This window comes from Cryptomeria japonica, chromosome 1, assembly GCF_030272615.1.
Source record: "Cryptomeria japonica chromosome 1, Sugi_1.0, whole genome shotgun sequence".
Lineage (NCBI taxonomy): Eukaryota > Viridiplantae > Streptophyta > Pinopsida > Cupressales > Cupressaceae > Cryptomeria > Cryptomeria japonica.
The window spans coordinates 260,672,541-260,687,799 of NC_081405.1; the positions used below are offsets into that span (position 1 = coordinate 260,672,541).

General features: G+C 30.5%; 1 protein-coding gene across 7 annotated transcripts in view; it reads left to right on the plus strand.

Annotated features, from left to right (window-relative positions):
* LOC131073782 (uncharacterized) overlaps positions 1-15,259 on the plus strand; it is a 69,742-nt gene that overhangs the window by 10,464 nt on the left and 44,019 nt on the right. For 4 of the 7 annotated variants that reach the window (XM_059217064.1, XM_059217063.1, XM_059217067.1 and 1 more), the window contains one exon: positions 1,136-1,248. The gene's annotated coding sequence lies outside the window, so the exon portion shown is untranslated. Of the gene's footprint in view, positions 1-1,135; positions 1,249-8,151; positions 8,244-15,259 lie in introns of all 7 variants that reach the window. The other 3 variants (XM_059217068.1, XM_059217059.1, XM_059217066.1) reach the window with 1 other exon arrangement.

Genomic DNA, 15,259 nt, shown 5'->3' on the forward strand with positions numbered 1-15,259 from the left:
TTTTAAGCTATCCTGCTCTAGGACAACATCAAAATATGCAAATGTGATTTGATTCATGGGGTTCTACTTCTATAGCAGATGCGATCTGATGCATCGAGTTGTATAGCAAATGTTCAGTTTTAGCAGGAAATACAAGGATTAAAGTTGTTCCATTCAGAATGTTTGTGTGATATGGCCGTAGAGAAATGCAATGGTCTATTTTGTTTTGGAGACGATATAAGCTAAAAGCTACTATGTGGATAATTTAATTTTATTGTGAACAATTCGGTTTCTGGTGCAAAAAAATAAAAATAATTTGTTTTAGATTTTTATGATCGAAAAAATAAAATAACTGAACAGGAAAGACGGTGGAATTTGACGGTCACCCCTACCTGTCATATGAATTTTTGATGATGGTTTAGTCATTTCAATGCCTTTCATTTGACGTTTTAAGAAAAATATTAACTGTCAAAAAATATAAAAGTAGAAGATTGAAGCAATGAAAGTCAATGCACATCTTTCTTAGGAAGAAATGAAAATCATTATCTTAATGAGAAAATAATGATAAATTAGTAATATATGCAAAATTCTTGAATTTACTAAATAAGTTTCTAAATTAATACGCTAATATATATATTATATTATATATTAACATTAAATGATAATCAACTAATACTTACTAATTTAGTAATAATAAACATATAAATTTTAAAATTATATATGTTATGACAAGTTTCTATAAAAATTGACTAAATTTCTAAATTCATATATAAAAAAATAGAATATATTGTAAAAATTCATATTAAAATATTTAATCAATTATATTCTATCATTTCAATTATGACAAGTTTCTAAATTCATATGAAAAAATAGAACTATTCTAAAAAATCTTATTAAAATATTATAAAATTAGAAACAACTACATCCTTCCATATTCTAAATCCTTCCATTTCAAAATATTCTAAATAAATTTGTATTTTTATAATAAACATTCTAAACTAATATATATATTATCTATTAAATTTTTTTACGGTTTACGGTTCAAAATTGAAAAAACGGCCATTTTCCCTGTCAAATTCCAGGCCTGGTGGAATGTTCTTTTGATGTGATGACGTTTGCAAATCTATTGACTGAAATTCTAAATGATTCTTTACAGGTTCTTTTTCATTATGGCGTTTGAATTCAAGATCAACTTCTGCAACCTTTGCACCTCTATGAATTGATATATTTATTGATTTGGCTTGGGAATATACCATTTTGGTGTTAAAGGTAAGTTAAAAAAATTGTTGTCCTTTTTTAACCTCTCTTTTAGAGTTCAATTTGATTTAAAACATATAGTTTTGTGTGTACAGTAAGTGTAAGAGGTCTTCTTTTTATATCCTTTTTTAAATGCATTCATCGCTGTAGGATTTTGAGTATTTTGTGTTTTCTCTATTCTTTAATATGTTTGAGGTTGTTTGCTTTAGTGAAAAAAATGTGTCCTTTTCTTTGTATCAAAAAAGTATTTTTGTTATGTATAAGGTTTCAAACTTGAATATATGTTTTTTTAATGTTAACTTGAATATATGTTTTTTTGTTTCAAAAAGATTAAGCAAATTTGGTTTGTGTTAGCATTTTGGTAGGTGTGGGGAGACTCCATTCAGGGTTTGATTTAATCCTCAGGAGTTTCTATACAAGTGGGTTTGATCTAATTTCCTTCAATTAAAGTTACCTTTAGGACTTAAATAATAATCATTTTAAAATTATATGATAATGATAAGTGACATAATATTGTAGGATTAGCCTTATACAATTGCAATGAACATGAGAACTTGTCATTAAATGTCTTTGATATCTATTAACACTTTGTCAAATGTAAGACCTTAGGACATGAATACCATCAAATTCCATGCCATCTCAAGTGAAAATTGGTAGTAAGCATCATGGTTCGATTGAACAACTCGCATAAGGTGGAGGTTGTGCAAATTCAAAGTCAAATTGATATAATGATCAAACTTGGCAAAAACAAAGCTTGATAGATGAAGAGGTTCGCTATCACTTCCTCAAATAATAATTTCAACTTTTTTTATCACTATATTGAGAATACTTGCAACAACTAATAAATTTAGAAGGAGCCTAACTTGCTAATAAAGCATGGGAGAATTATGGAAGGTAGTTTCTCTTTTCTTGAATATATAAGAGTTTCCTCTTATATGACTTGCAATATATTATATGAATAACACTCACAAGGATTTGAGCATACATTCTTAGTCAAACCCCTGTTTTGGTGATTTTCACCTCAACAAATAGCGGATTGTATAGTAAAATAATGTGTGCAGGAATCTTGTGTGTGGAAGACCCTAAAATGAATGCAAACAACTAGAGCAACCCTAAAGAGTAAACCCTAAATGCTTGTAATTGACAAAGTAAATTATCTAAATCAATGATGCAAAGTGATCTAAAACATGAATGTAAATATGTAAATTGATGTAATGAAGCTCACGCAAAGACATGAAAACAACGTGAAATCATACCCAACCCCTAAGGGAGGGGTTCAAGCCAATCGTCAATCGGTGATCTATTATTCTTCAATATCTTCTAGGCTCCTAATTGAAGATGAATGCTTGACAAATACTTGATGAATGCTTGATGAATGTTGTTGAAGACTCCACATAAACTTTTCATAAGCTTAATACTAATTTTAATCCTAATTATAATCTTACTTCTAACACTAATTACAGTACCTTACTTAGCAAGTCCCCTACTTATAACATGATCAAACATGATGCCACATCAGCATGCTTTTTGCCAAGGTGTCCAAAATAGCCCAAAAAAAAGGTGAGACCAATAGTTGTTCATAAGGGGCCTCCATACTTGTGCAATTGATGTGGCATCACATGATTGGCATACATTTCATTCAATTATGGGTATTAAAGCTACATGTTAAATCAACAAGTATGGGTGTTAAATCAACAACTATTATCACATCCATAGTTGAACTACTCGCGGCTCGGCTCGACTCGCCAAGCCCCTGAGAAAAAAACTCGGCAAAAACTCGAGAAAAACTCGGTGAAAAACTCAGCAACATAAAAACACGCTTAATTTTAATAAAAAATGCATTTTTTTTGCAAAATTTAATGAGAAGATGCATCCAATGAGTCAATAAATGATAACACAAAAGAAACAAGTTGATTCTAGATATATTTAAATGCAAAGTGTCTACAAAATCGCATCCTCATGAGAAATGCTGATGGCTGGAAGCAAAATAGTAAATAGTTTTTGTAAAACCAAAAGTAAATACAACTTCCTCTTCCCAGCTCTAGCTAAAACTACTTTCAAACTTTCATCATATTTGAAATTTCATCATTCATACTCATAGTTTCAAACTTTCAAATCTAAAATGTATAATACCAGGATTTCTTCAATGCTAATTATGTTGTTATATGGAGCCTAATCAAACTCGGAGGTTAAATTTTCCCTACTTCCATCAATGCAGTTTCCCCTATATTTTTCGACGGGGGTTTGGGGGTAGCGCCCCCAAGTTGGGGTCAAGGGGCATCGCCGAAGGATCCTGAAATTTGACAAAGTCTGGAAAATTGAAGAATACTCCAAAAACTAGATTTTGCATTATAACTCCTGGAGGTCCGAAACCACTCCCAAACATCCGAGAGTATATATGGAATATAACTTAAAGTATATACTTAAATGTTATGTTCCATATATGAATCCTGACTCGGCGATTACTTGAGGGCATAGTGGGCTCTCAGGGTGGCCCTTCCAAGTGAGTTTCCCCCTTCTCAGCCCAAAACCATATAGAAAAACAAAAAATGCATGTATTTTTTGCCGTTTTCTGTTGTTATGCTAACCTAGGCGAGTTTTCCTTTAAAACTCGCCGAGTTTGTGACAAAAAGTCGCCAAAAACTCGGCGAGTTTTCCTGGCGAGTAGAAGTCATTACTACTCGCCAGGTCCAAAAACTCGGTGAGTTTTTGTCACTCATCGAGTTTTCGGCGAGTGTGCCATCTATGATCACATCAATTGGAAGGTCCTCTCTTATTTATGATGTAAGTTTTGAGCTAACATATGCACCTTAATGCTCTTTTTAAGATTTCTCTGTATAACCAATAATTTTTTAAATGACATATTTTGGTAAAAGGGATGAATTGAATGCATCCATCCATAAACATAATTAATTAGATGTTAAGAAATAAATAAATATAAAATATATTAAAAAAATATATAAAATAAAGAAAATATATTAAAAAATAATATATTAAGAATATAATAAAGATTTATTGAAAATATTTTTTAAATTTATCAAGTAAAATATAAATAAAATATATTTAAAAAATAAAAAAATATAATATAAAAAAAAATAAAAAATAAAAAATTAAGTACAATTAAAAAATATATATTAAACAATTATATAAAAGATTTATTAAAAATTTACTGAAAATATAATTAAAAATTTATTAGATAAATATATAAAATATTAAATAAAATTTCTCAAAAATACATATATATTTTTTAAAGGGGTTTTAAAGGCACCCTTGGCTGTTTCGCCACCATTTTGACAGCCCCCCATTTTGACGGTCCTCCTTCCTCCCCTTCCCTGCGAGACGTTTGGAAGGAGAGGGGAAGGGGAAGGGGAAGGGGAGGGGGGTGCCAAAATGGTGACGAAATAGCGGGGCCTTGGAGGGGGAGGGGGTGCCAAAATGGTGGCCAAATAGCGGGGCCCCTGAGGGCATTTCTAGCGAGATTGAGAGGGGTGCGGGCATAAAAAACGGCAGTCGCGTATCAGACGTAATAGTGCAGCCACCTTATAAGAAAGGATGCATAGAAATTAGGAAGGAAGTAGGGACTGCAGGATACTGTTTAAAAGGCCCCATAGACAGTGCCACAACTCTTACATACCTATCAACCACTTGGTTCCCAAACCCTTTGTTCGCTTAAGTACAATAGAATGTGTATTAAAGAAGCTCACATACATTCTCTCGCCAACTCATCGTACATCGCCCGTATGGAGGAGTTCATCACTATTATTTGCAACCTTTACTTTATTTTTCTTTTTTATTATATTGGATAAAGCTGAAGCTGATTATCAAGCAAAAAATAGCAGTTCAGAACAGTTTATATATAACTCTGCGCATTTTTGTATTAGTCCAAAGCAGTCGTCTGGAGTTGTGTCCTTGTTCTACATTAGGATGTAGGTAGTTCTTTACCGGATCTGCGGTCATGTATACATATCTCTGTCTATTTTGTTCATATCTATTGTAAACAGTTTATTCCCTTATATGCAATATAAAAAGAAAATAAAAATTCTTTCATTTCTAAATAAAAATTCTTTCATTTCACTTTGCTATTCTGGAACTCTTTCTTTGCATTAAAGGCTGTACAAGTATGTTGATCATCTTGGAAATATCTTCAAGAGACAATCAATGTATCGACATTATAGAAAGAATAGAGTGTAGAGTGAGCTCTAGTGCTTCACCTCTTTCAATCTTTACCCATTTGTCTTGGTTCGCAAAAGGGTGGGAACAACCTCTTCTGCCAGCATGAGTCATGATTTACAAAGTTTGATGTTATAGGGTTTTCAATAATTTTAGAGTCATTTAATGTTACAGGTCCGAGCCATGTCATTATTTTGTATTTTTAATTTATTGCTCCTAATCAAGCCTCTTCTTGAGCTATGCTTTCTCGCTTCGCCACCTCTCTCTCGCTAAACACAAATGGGTTTGTGTTAATCCATAATTAGAATCTAGGATATTTTAATCATTCTCTTCTATTTTGATTTATTGTCAGTAGGATCTGGTTCAGATCTTAATCCAGTTCACTAGAATTGCTCTCCACCGAGATTTTATTTTGGTTTTCAATTGTGGAGAACTGCGGTTTTCTCAATTAGCAACCAATATCTTTCTTTAACCTCTCCATTGAAATGTTTCCTAGTTTGGTTGATGCTGAAATCAGTTTGTTCTGATTCAACCTGAGGTCTTCTCACTATTCGATTTATATGGTGGTGGGTTCTTTTCACTCTATAACTTATTCATTGTCTTTTTACGGTTATCCACGGTGAATAGGCCTTTTAATAAATTTTATTCTAGACTCTTTACATCCTTGCCTATGTTAAATGTTTTTAACTTTGAATTACATTACTGATTTTTTTAAAATCCACGATCAGATTTCTATTTGAACCAATGCAGAATTAGTTTTCCCTATCCTATAACCAAGTCTCTTATTTATAATCTAGTTCTATTTTCATATTAAGGTTTGTTTTATCCATTTATTTGTTGTATATGTTTATGAGATCTCTTTATTTGATTGTGTGCTTTATAAAATTTTGACCAAATCATTTTAAGTCCATAGTCGTCTTTCTTCTTTAGCCTCTATCCATTTATTTCTTATTTTGATTTATGATGAATATACTTTGTCCAAATTCATATGGAAGCCTCTTCTTTTTCCTTCCTGTTCAATTGTTTTGCTGACCCTTCAGTTCGTATCTGGAACGTGTGCAATGAGCTTAGACATTCTTACATTTGCATTTAAAACAAAATAAAACAATCCTAAATCTGTTCCTCTGTTTGCACAAAAACTCAGCTTATGCCAATTATGCTCTGTCACGCAGCCTAATTATCTATATTTTATATTTTTACCTCCCACAAAACTCCTGCCAAACATGTATACCATTTCTTGTCTAAATTAAATCTGCAGGTTTATTGAATTGTTTCCTTCTTTCTCTCTATTCGCAGTCTCCAAAAGGCATTTTCCTTCTCTACTCCTATGCACGACTTAACTTATCCTTCAACAGCCTTTGCTGGAAAAGAACTATTTAGAATTCTAGAAGACCTTAACACAGTGCAACACGCTGCACCTGAATAGCACACGCATAAAATAAACTAAGATAGCCTTCATCACTTTAATTTGGGTTTAGGTAATTTATCCTCAACCAACGCTGTTGTGATCTTTTATTTCCATCATAATTAATGATCTAACTTCTCAAAAAACAATTAGATAAACTCTTTTATAAATTTAAAAAAAAAGTGTCTTAATTACTGGTTTTAACTTTTAATTTGTGAACTATGATGAATTTATCCATCATTATTGTCTCCATTTTCCTTCAAATTGATTACTTGAAACTTCTGATTAAGATTTTCAAATTGATTACTTGAAACTTCTGATTAAAAATCTTAGCTACACACCTCTTTACATCAATTAAAGTTCTCCCATTGTTGATTAAATAAAGAATACAATACCAAAAATCTGAAATTATACCTAGACAGTACAGGTATACAAAGTACATCCTTATCCAACAGCATACAAGATTAATTGACACTATCTATTGTAATGTTAAATTTATTCAATGTCTTCTCCTATATACCTATCTGCTTATCCTTGCACTTCCTATGACTGCAAATGATAGTTATTCTTTTAGTGCCAAATTCTTTATTTTTTTGTGTGGGTCTCTCTGCTTTACTTATTTTTCATTAAATCCACTTTAATGGGTATGACTCTTTTACCCATTTATTGTGGTTGGAATTGTTTGTATTATAAATGTTGGAAGTTAATCTTTTAATACATTCTCATTTTAATGTAGTTTAATATTTTATGTTAGTGGATTTATTGTGTTTATATATAAAGAAAAGAATTATTTTTTTTAACAAAATATTCTTTATATCATCAATGCGATTTACTTATATTATAATCAATTATTCCTAACAAAATAACTTTATTTTGTACAATTTCATCAACCCTCTTCATAAATTACCTAAACTATATTACAGCATAACCATTATACCTTGTTGGAGTGCAAATGCTGGTATTGTTAAAGGAATTTTCAAAGCATTCGATCATGCGTGCATTCATAGCGAGTCTTGCCTTATTTGTTCTTCATTCAAGTGTCGTATCTTTGCCTAGGGAAAAATCTGTATAGAGGTCGTATTGTCTTGTATGACTGGAAATTTTTGACATTCAATTTAAGATATCATGTAATAAGGACAAGATCAAAATATGCAAATGTGATCTGATTCATGTGGTTCTACTTCTATAGCAGATTTGAGTTATGAATGTTCGATTTTAGCAGGAAATACAATGACTAAAGCTATTCACAAATAACTGGAAAGCATAGATGATGGAATGTTCTTTTGATCTGATGAAGTTTAGAAATCTTTTATACTGAAATTGTCGATGGTTCTTTACAGGTTCCTTATCAATATCAACTTCTACAACTGCTGCACCTCTATGCAGTACTGATTTATTTATTCACCAGGAATATACCATTTTGGTGTAAAAGGTAAGTTAGGGAAACTTACAATGATCTTTTGCCTTTAATTTTTTTCCCCTTATTTTTTAGAGATCAAAATTGGTTCAGTATCCAAATAGTTTAGTGTTGTCTCGTAAGTGTACCTCTTTATTTTTTTAATATTCCTTTCTTCCTATTTTATTTGAGGTTGTTTGTTTTAGTGATTTTTTTTTTATCAATTCCTTGTGAAGTATATTTAATCAATTATTTTCTATCAATAAAGTAATTATTATTTTTTTTCAAAATAAACTTAATATTCATGAAATTCAGATTTATATTTTTGAATTTAATATATTGTAGAAATTATTTATGATTGGTTTAAAAAATTTGGTATTATAGAAACTTTAGGAATGATAGTTTTTAGGTTTATATTTAAAGAAATCTTTTTTAATAGTTTTTTTTATTATTATTTTCAACATTTCAAATAAAGTGATTTTTCTATATAGATATATAAATTTTATATGTAATTTTTTTAATATAATTATTGAAGTGAATTATAGAGATTTGAGTCACTCAATTTAAATGAAATTATATGAAAAAACAAATACAAATTTTTTTATTGAAAATAAAATTAATTATTGTATGTATTTTTTATAATTATAATTATATATAATTTTTTAAATCATTCTATTTTTTAAATTATTTGAAAATTATTTTTATATATTCAAAATAATTTAATAACGTTTAATTACATTTTTTTTTTCATTCAATCATTAAAAATGTCTTTTCAAATTTACAATTAATAATATTTATTTTATTAAAATTAATTATAATTAATATTACATAAACATAATTAAAATAACAATCCTAAAATAATAATTAACAATTAATTTCGAGATTAATTTTATTATTATAATTATACAATTTTTTAATTAAATTAGAAAAACATTTTAAGATATATATACTTAATATTTGTATTATAAATGTTTATATTATTTTATTGCAATAAGATTTATTGTTAATATTTAGAGATCAATTTGATTTTTAACTTATAGTTTTGTGTGGATGATAAGTGTAAGAGGTCTTCTTTTTATATCCTTTTTAAAATGCATTCGTCGCTGTAGGCTTTTGAGCAATTTGAGTTTTCTCTATCCTTTAATATGTTTGAGGTTGTTTGCTTTAGTGAAAAAAATGTGTGGTGTTGGTTGTAATATTTTTCATAACTTGTATTAAAAAAAGTATTTTTGTTATGTACAAGGTGTCAAACTTGAATATATGTTTTTTTATTTCAAAAATATATGTTTTTTTATTTCAAAAATATATGTTTTTTTAATTTTAACTTTGTATATATATATAACATCAGTAGCTATATAGTTATAAAATGATATTCTCAAAAAATCTATACAAGTGGGTTTGATCTATTTTATTTCAATTAAAGTTACCCTTAGGACTTAAATGATTATCATTTTAAAATTATATGATAATGATAAGTGAGATAATATTGTAGGATTAGCCTTATACGATTGTAATAAACATGAGAACTTGTCATTAAATGTCTTTGATATCTATTAACACATTGTCAAATGTAAGACCTTAGGACATGAATACCATCAAACAACATGCCATCTCAAGTGAAAATTGGTAGTAAGCATCATGGTTCGATCGAACAACTCGCATAAGGTGGAGGTTGTGCAAATTCAAAGTCAGATTGATATAATGATTAAACTTGACAAAAACAAAGCTTGATAGATGAAGAGGTTCGCTATCACTTCCTCAAATAATAATTTCAACTTTTTTTATCACTATATTAAGAATACTTGCAACGACTAATAAATTTTAAAGGAGCATAACTTTAATAAATGCATAGGAGAATTATGGAAGGTGGTTCCTCTTATATGATTTGCAATATACTATATGAATAACACTCACAAGGATTTGAGCATACATTCTTATGAAAATAGGGTTTTGGGTGGCTATATAGGGTTTTGACTTAGTCAAACCCCTCTTTTGTTGATTTCCACCTCAATAAATAGCCGATTTGTATAGTAAAATAGTGTGTGCAGGAATCTTGTGTGTGTGTGCAAGACCCTAGAATGAATGCAAACAATCTAGAGCAATCCTAAAGAGTAAACCCAAAATGCTTGTAATTGACAAAGTAAGTGGTCTAAATCAATGATGCGAAGTGATCTAAAACATGAATGTAAAGATGTAATTTGATGCAATGAAGCTCATGCAAAGACATGAAAACAACATGAAATCATACCCAACCCCTAAGGGAGGGGTACACGCCAATCGTCAATCGATGATCTCCTATTATTCTTCAATGTCTTCAAGGCTCCTAATTGATGATGAATGCTTGCCAAATACTTGATGAATGCTTGATGAATGTTGTTCAATGTTGTTGAAAACTCCACATAAGTTTTTCTTTCACTACATAGAAGGATCCTTTATGCTTGCTAGCACTTGCACATGGACCGACCAAATTTTCAGGGCCGTTAGATATGATGATATTAGAGTGAATCCCAAAGTTACAATTGATTCTGAGTTGTTTTGATATGCAAAATTGGGCCTTAAAGGTCAAAATAAGACATAATTAGGGTTTATGATTTAATGATTTATTGGAGGTATAAAATAAAAAGGGGCACATTTAGGGTAAAGGGCCCAATTTTATGATGTATGAAGTGATAAAATATGTTTTTAGATTTAATTAAATTAATTAATTAAATGCCTAAAGAGAAATTACAATGCAAGATGCAAACACACTAAGGTGGGTGCTAAACTAAGCGTAGAATTGTACCACCCTAGCAAGGGTGTACAATTTACGACGCTACACCGTGTTACTATGAAAGGACCCAACCAGTTAGGTTCAAATTTTCTTGGCTTTTCACGTTCTGCTAGGTTCTTTTTATTTTTCTTGAGGACCCAATCTCCCACCTCAAAGTGTCTTGGCCTTACCCTTTTGTTATAAGTTCGTTTTAGTTTGTTTTGATAGCCTTGTAGGTGATTTAGTGCACTTTGCCTTTTCTCATCAAGCATTTCTATCTCTTGTAGCCTGGCAACTTTGTAGTCTTCTTCTGATATGATGCCTTTTAGAGAAACTTTGAGAGACAATAATTCTATCTAAATAGGTAAAATAGCTTCAATACCATAGACCAACGAGTATGGGGTGGCACTTGTGGTTGTGCACACACCTGTTCTGTAAGCCCAGAGTGAAGGACTTAACTGGAGGTGTCAGTCTCTTCCTGCTTCATTGACAACTTTCTTTAAAATTTTTAATATTGTTTTATTAGTTGCATCTACTTGAACATTACTTTCGGGATAATATGGAGTTGCAAATTGATTTTGAATTTGGAATTTGTCACATAGTTCACGTACCTCCTAGTTTCTGAATGGACACCCATTATTGGTTACTTTTCACATTGGGACTCCAAATTGGTAGATAATATAATTAAGTAGGAATTTTTCAATCTGCTTTCCAGTGTTATAGGTTAGAGGGATTGCCTCCACCCACTTGGTAAAATATTCGATAGCTGTTGGGATGAATTTATGTCCATTTGAGGATGTGGGATTTATCTTGCCCACAAGATCTAGTCCCCATTGTGAGAATGGCCATGATGATGTGATAGGTTGAAGATCCTAAGCGGGTGCATGGATCAAATCTCTGTGTATCTGACATTGTCTGCACTTCTATACATATTTATAAGCATCCTTTTCCATGGTTGGCCAACAATATCCAATTCTCTATAATTTCTTTGCCAACATAGAACCACTGGAATGTGCCCCATGGATTCCATCATGCACTTCTTGTAAAGCTAACTGTGCTTCTTTGACATCTAGACATCGAAGAAGGGTCCCATCAAAGCCTTTTCTGTACAGAGTATCAACAATGATAACATGTCTAGATGCTTCACGTATGAGAGTTTTCCTTTGATTTCTAGATAGGTCAGGAGACATATATTGGTCATGCAAATATGCATATATTTCATTGTACCATGGTGATTCTGGGCCTACTATCATGCATACATACTCAGAAGAAGGGATCTCATATGTTGGTACTATTAGCTATTCCACTATGAACTTGAATTGAGTTTCATTGTTTGGCATATCCAAAAGGGATCCTAAAGTTACCATAGCATATGCTGATTTATTTTCTTGTCTAGGAATTTACTCAAAGGTGATATGATTGAAGTGTTGTTTGAGTTCTTCACTCCTTTGCTTATAGGGAATCAATTTGTCATCCTTGGTATTATCGTCATCATTGACTTGATTAACAATGAGTTGTGAGTCTCCATAGACATTTAGGTCTGTTATTTTTCATCAGATTGCAGTATGAAGTCCTATGATGAGAGTTTCGTATTCAGTTATGTTTTTTGTTCATGGAAAACTTATTCTTTAAGATTTAGGAATTGAGTCACCTTGAGAGGTGACCAATAGGATACCGACAGATGCGCCATGATTGGTGTAAGAACCTTCAATATATAGCTTCCAGGGTATTGAGGCTATTATGGTGAACACAAATTCATTAGGGAAATCTGCTAGGAGTGGATGATCAGATTGATGTTCTTGCCAAAATCTTTGACAAGCTGGAAGAATACAATGTTTGGCTCAACCTAAAAAATTGTGTGTTCGGCGTGATATCTGTTAAAATCTTGGGATTCATTATATCCAATAGAGGAATTCGGGTAGATCTTGCAAAATTCAAAGCTATATTAGAAATGCCACGACCATCTACACTAAAACAACTTAGAAGCTTGCAAGGAAGGTTGCAATCCATTAGATGCTTCATAGCACAATTGGCAGAAAAGTGTCAACCATTTCAACACCTTCTCAAGAAAGGTATAAATTTCAAATGGATAGATCAATGTCAAGAAGAATTTTAGGCATTGAAGGAATACATATTGTCAACACTGGTATTAGTTCCACCAACACTGGGTAAACCTTTACTTTTGTATATATCAATAACCAGTTCTTCTCTAGGTGTCTACATTATAATCTTGAATATCTTGTTAAAGGTTGTTTTTAAATGACTTCAGGAAAAAGGTTTCCACTTTTAACAATTTTGGTCCCCCATTTTAATACACATGCCCATTTTTAAAAGAAAATAATGAGATTGTTGATATTATTGAACCAATAAATTCATAAACAGAACATTTACATGTAATTTTTCTACTAGCTAATTATAACAATAATTTGGGATGTTCCAAACTAGCAAATTAACAAATCATAGTATATTTTGATGCAATTGGCTAACAATATGGTTGTCTATTTCATGACTTGACTAGTGATATATCCATGATGACCTTGATAGTTGAACATGGTTGACCTACTAAATGGACCATGGGTACTATTTATGAGTGCTAGATTGATCCTATGATTATGGTTTTGACTAAAAAAATTGCAAAATTGTGACTCAAAAATTTGGCTAATTCTTGTTCATTTCACTAACTTCGATATAAGTGGATTAAAAATATGTTTATGTGATTTATTGATTTGCACTTGTATATAAAATCATTCACTTATGTTCTATCCATAGTCTCCCTTCTACATCTTTCCAATTCATAGTGTGTTCATTGAGCATATATTAGAATAATTTGATTAGTGCACTAGAAAGAACAATATTCATTTCAAGATAATCATCTAAGATATCTATGTGCTTACTTTCTTGTTGTTGATCCCTAGCACAATAGCACAATAATAAATTAATTCTATCTAGAAATTAATGTAGGGGAATGTGTCCCTTAGCAATACAAAGAACCTCTAAAATTATTCTAATATACTATGAGCCCTTAAAGTATATTGATAATAGAGAATTCAATAGATTGTGAAGTAAAAGTGCACAACTAGTAAAATTAGATTTATGATTTATAAAGTAGATCCACACATGTTAAAATGCCTTAGATCCATGGAATCAACCTAAGAACTATCACGGTCTTTGCACATAATTAAGGTGAAATAAAGGTAAAGTGAATCTACTTCTAACTTTAAGAGCAATCAATTTATCATAGTACTATATGTTTGTTTCTATCTATATTGAAATATTTGGTTAATAAAATCATAGGATTGTTGTAAGAAATCTTTGGAAATACTCTCCTTGGTCGTATAGAGCCTAAATTCTAGTAGAACTACCCACTCTCGCTAGTTGGCTCATAATTACCTACAATTTGATCCTTGTTAATACAAACTAACCAAAAATCCAAATTTTTAAATTCTCAAGTATATAGTTTTAGGATTGTGGGGTTCAATCTGGATCACCGACATTATTAAGCCCTATAATATATTTAAAGTCTAATTTCATAATTTAATTATTTTAAAAATTATCAAATGTGATATTTTTAGTCACCATCCATGCACATCCAAACTTTGAGACCTCCCTAATACTACATTTTCATGCTAGTGGTGTACTGAATTTTCATTTTGATATTGATATATCATCTATTCTATGTATGCTATAATGAGAAGGGATTCATTATTTTTCTTATTATATATTAGACCATTATGATTTTTAAGGATTTGTATATCTTTTTTATATAATTTCCCTTTTATGTCTAACACCCAACATAGGTTTACCTTGTCCTTTAGAAGGGTAAAAAAATTCATTTAATGTATAATCAAATGCATGAATATTTGACATAAAAGCTATTATTTTATATAATATTTCATAACACCTTATAAATTTATATTTCCTTTTATAATTTAGTAACGTAAATATAGTAAAATATTTTTCAGTAACCTATACTTCCAAACTTTAGGAGGTTTTCAAAATAAAATCATGCTACTTATACGATTTTAAGAAAGTTATTTACTTTGCATAGACTTGATTATAAAAAGTCATAGTTTTTTAGCACATGTACATGTAATTTTTGACAAATGATTTTTTATAAATTTCATCTCTTCTAGTTTGAACTTCAAGATCTTTGAGCAAAATGAGTCCACTTATATTTTATCTTAAATGGTTAAAATTAATGGATTAACCACTTAAATTGTTTTTCGATGAGAAAATAGTTTGGTATTTTTTCATTTACACATATAATCTAATAAATTGTACAAATTTGTTTTATCACCTATTA